Source organism: Panthera onca, chromosome Y (assembly GCF_046562875.1).
Source record: "Panthera onca isolate mPanOnc1 chromosome Y, mPanOnc1 haplotype 2, whole genome shotgun sequence".
Classification (NCBI taxonomy): domain Eukaryota; kingdom Metazoa; phylum Chordata; class Mammalia; order Carnivora; family Felidae; genus Panthera; species Panthera onca.
This window is the reverse complement of record NC_138358.1, coordinates 29,627,090-29,632,046: the sequence shown is the minus strand read 5'-3', so window position 1 is coordinate 29,632,046 and position 4,957 is coordinate 29,627,090.

Here is a 4,957-nt window from a genome sequence, read left to right as displayed (position 1 = left end):
TGCCTGTAGTCGGAGTTGAATGCCGTTGGGTCCTGACCCCATGACGCACCTTCCTTGACCCCCGGGGAGCAATGAGCCTTTCCCTCCCGTGGCTCAGGTGTCCACCTGCCAGCAGCCGGTGGGGCTGGGGCATGGCCTCTGACACACTTGTCCCGTGCGAACAGTGGCCTCCCTGTACAGTTACCATCTCAGGGTCCCGAGCGTAATCACCTGTAAGGGCCCGTTGGTCACAGAAGGTCACATGTTCACAGGCTTTGGGAATCGGGTCGTGGACGTCCTTGGGGACATTAGTCCACAACATGGGGGTCAGGACTTGGACACCTTCGTGTGCGGGCTTGGGAGGGAGGGGGGGGACTTCCCTCAAAGATCCTGGCCGCACCTCTGCATCGTGACTTCTGAGAGGGCAAATCCTACGACCTGCAGGCCGCCCTGCGCACGTGAGGGTATGCGCCAGGAGAGCGTCTAATGCGGGCCTTCGTGAGACGACAGGGCACATCCAGGACCGGAAGTGAACGTGGCTGGGAAGGATGTCAGCTGCACGTACCCGGGGTGCCCGCAGAAGGTCTCCAAAGCCAGCAGGAGTGTCCCGTGGAAACCACGGCTTACCTCCGGGCTGGATTTGTTCATGAGGACAAAGCTAACGGGAGAGCAAGATGTATGTGGAAAATGTATATACAGAGAGATACAGATACAGACACAGATACAGGTAGATCCATATCGGAATATATACCCAGAAGAGACAGGAAAATATATACGTGGATACATATGCACAAAGAGATACATATTTGCAGAAATACGTGTTGATACGTGTGCACAAAGATATATATTTGCAGAAATACGTGTGGATACGCGTGCACAAAGAGATATCTATTTGCAGAAATATGTGTGGATACGTATGCACGAAGAGATACATATTTGCAGGAATACCTGTGGATACGTATGCACGAAGAGATACATATTTGCAGGAATACCTGTGGATACGTATGCATGAAGAGATAGATGTTTGCAGAAATACATGTGGATACGTATGCACAAAGAGATACATATTTGCAGAAATATGTGTGGATACATATGCACGAAGAGATACATGTTGGCAGAAATATGTGTGTATATGTATGCACGAAGATATATATTTGCAGAAATACGTGTGGATACGTATGCACAAAGAGATACATGTCTGCAGAAATACGTGTGGATATGTATGCACGAAGAGATACATGTTTGCAGAAACACACCCGCACATATATACAAAAAGATACACACGAAGACGATACACAGATGGTTATCCAGGAATTGGCTCATGTGATGTCGATGGCGGGGCTGCTGAGGGTGAAACCTGCGGGGCAGGTGGGCATGTAGCAGGGGACACTCCAGACTTGAGGCAGAATTCCTTCTCTGGGAAACCTCAGGGTGTGCCCTTGAGGTCTTTGCCTGATTAGACGAGGCCCACCCCCCATGTGAACTAGCATCTCTTCAAGTCAGCTGCTTGTGGATTTTTTGTCCCACCTACAAAACACCCCGAGTGAGTATTTGACTGAATACCAGGGACGGAGGGGGGCACTGTTGCCCATCCATGTGATGCCCATCCACATGAAATGACCGTCACGGAACTATTTAAAGGGTGAACTCATCATGATGTGCCGTCCAGTGGGTCCCCTGTGCCAGTCCTAGGTGATCCCGCCAGGGCAGTGGGCACACGCTCCCGACGGTAGTCCCCACGCCCAACCTGTGCCTTCCCACGGGCTCCTCTGGGCTCAGGCGGGCCGGCCCCGGGGGGAGGGGCTGGTGCAGACCTCCTAGTCCCGGCTCTTTGTTCCACAGCAGCTCCCAACACTCTTGGAGGAGTTCATGGCCGAGTCTCCGACTCACCCCACCTCACGGGTTCCCACAGGTGCTTCTCCATTCTGCCTCCCAAGCCTCCCTCTCCTCTGACCCTGAGCATGTTTTAGAGTCACTTCCTGGATTCGCAAGCAGATGTGATATCAGTCATTATCCTGCTAGTATGAATTTGGAAGCACGGGCCCAGACTCCCTGCATTTCGTTCTCATCTGGAAGCGTGGATGGTGTTGTGGGGAATCTAAACTCAGGAGAAGTCGCTGGCCATGATTCTTCCATTCCCCAACCAGCTAAGAGTTCTGGGCGACAGCCCTCTACCCCACTCCATTATTCAATCAAACACTGAGGGGTGTTTTGTAGGTGGGACCAAAAATCCGCAAGCAGCTCACTTTAACTAAAGAGAGGTGACGTCACATGGGGGGGTGGGCCTCGTCTAATCAGGTGACGACCTCAAGGGCACATCCTGAGGTTTCCCGGAGAAGAAAACCCTAGGACGAGTCCCAGAGGAATACTTTCATGCTCCACACCTTGCAAAGGCCATAGGCTGTGGGGACCGGCCAGCCGCAGGCTGGGGGTCAGAAGGACCAGAGTGGTGGCAGGGGCCAGGCCCAGACCTTGGGGTTTTCCTTGGAGCCGTGGTTCTCACAGCCCCGTTGTTCTTACAGGTGGGGCCACACCACTTGTGGGGAGGAAGGCTCCCTTGTGCCTGTGCTCCTGAGATAATGGTCTGGGGCCCACCTCGGCCCCCAGGGTCGCCCATGGTTAAGAGCGTCAGGCGAAGGCACCCGGGGGGGCTGAGCGGCTGGCAGGGGAGGGATCTGAGCCCATGGGGAGTTCACCCCCAGGAAATGAGACCTGGGGACACAGTGGCACTCGTGGGAGGCTGTCTTGAGATCCAGGAGGGACAGGGCCACTGAGATCCAGAGGGGGCAGGGCCCCTGAGATCCAAGCAGGGCAGCGCCACTGAGATCCAGGCAGGGCAGGACCGTGGTCCCTCCAGAGGCTCCAGGGAAGGGTCCTTCCTGCCTCTTCCAGCTTCTGGGGCTCCCGGCATCCCTGGGCTTGTGGCCACGTCCCTTCCGTGTCTGCCTTGGTTTTTTTTTTTTTTTTTTTTTTTTTTTTTTTTTTTTTTAATTTTTTTTCAACGTTTTTTTTTATTTATTTTTGGGACAGAGAGAGACAGAGCATGAACAGGGGAGGGGCAGAGAGAGAGGGAGACAGAATCGGAAACAGGCTCCAGGCTCCGAGCCATCAGCCCAGAGCCCGACGCGGGGCTCGAACTCACGGACCGCGAGATCGTGACCTGGCTGAAGTCGGACGCTTAACCGACTGCGCCACCCAGGCGCCCCTCTGCCTTGGTTTTAACGTGGCTTCTGTCTGTGTCTGTGTCTCTTCTCTTGTAAGGTCCCCTGTCACTGGATTTAAGGCCACCCTGATCCAGGATGGGCTCTGTTTACATCCCTCATCACATCTGCAAAGACCCTGTTTCCAAATCAGGTCCCCGTCCCGGGTACTGGGAGCTAGAACAGGGACATATATTCTGGGGACACAAACTCCAGCCTTCTCGTGAGGACTCCCTCCCCCGTGGGTGAGTCCCCAAAGCCCCAGCCTGTCTCCAGCCACCCGTGGACCCCCTGGCCATCCATGTCTTCGTATAAAGCCCACCTGGTTTTGGTGAAACTGTCATTTTCACATCGTCTTCAGCGTTTTCATAGACGCCAAGGTGGGGAGATCGGAGGCCAGAGAAGCAGGGCGGGGGTGGTGGGGGGGGGGGGGCGTGGGGACGAGTCCTATCCCTTCCGATTCATCCGCTGGGACTTGGGATGAAATATTTTCCAAGGTCGGACCCACTGGTTTAACCGCCAGCGGGTGTGGACAGGGAAACGTTTGTCTGTGAGGCCGTCAGGGGCTGTGCGGGGGAGGGGGTGCGCGGTTTCCTGCATTCGTCCGCACTGCATCCCAGCTTGGAACGTTCTGCCGGGTCTGCAGCCTTCAGTTAGAAACATTGTAGCCTCGTCGACCTCTGACGCTTGTAACTCGTCTCCGTCTCCGTGGAGTCAGCAGCAGGCGTGGAAGGTTCTAGGCTCCCGCACACGGCTGGCTGCTGGCCCGAGCCCCCACGTGCTGCGGGACCTGTAGGACCCCAGGGTCCCCCGCGATGCTTCTCTGGGACAGGACCCACCGTCACGCCCAAGACGGCCGGGCCGTCCCCACCCGCAGCCTCGGGGCCCCGCCCTTCGCACAACGCGTGTTATAACCCAGAATGAGCCACGCTCTCCCAGGCCCCCTCCCTGCACGGCCCCCAGCACTCCTCAACGCGGAGGCCGCTAACCGAAAGGGACGGTCACCGTCTTGGCGAGCCCCGGGGCGTCCCAGAGCCGTCAGCAAAGTGCCAGCAGCGGAGGTGGTTCCAGAGGCACACAGCTGCCTCCTAATTCAGCGTCTCCTGGGCGTTCACGAGCGCACAGGCAGGTGCATCTCCCGAGGCCCCTCGCGACCTCCGGCCAGGGTGTGAGCTGTGGAAACCCCAATGCACGTTCAACCCACAACGGTGATCTTTTCGAATTCTGTGATACGTGTCTAGGGGCAGAGGCAGATTTTTTTTTTTTATCAAAAGAATTTTTTTATGTTTATTTTTGGGACACACAGAGTGTGACGGGGGAGGGGCAGAGAGAGAGGGAGACACGGAATCCGAAGCAGGTTCCAGGCTCCGAGCCGTCAGCACAGAGCCTGATGCAGGGGTTGAAGTCACGAACCGTGAGATGTTGGCCTGAGCCAAAGTCGGACGCTTTACCGATGACCATCCAAGCGCCTCTAGAACGTAAACGAGACGCGGACAGGAAGCCAGGATTCTCTCCCTCACGATGGGATTCCCCTTCTGACACGGGAACGGATCCCTTCACCAACACCCTTTCAAACACACCGAGACTCGACCACCAAATCCCCCGCGTCGACTCTTGGCAGAGAAAATGCTCGGCACTGTGGACCGTTTCTGTGTTCTAGAACCTTCTAGACCCGCACTGCCCACCGAGGGCATCCCTGCCCCAAGGCTCCTACGCCAGGTGCCTCCTGCGTCCCCGAATATTGCACAGCTGCCTCTACTGTTCCGTAGGACCTCCTC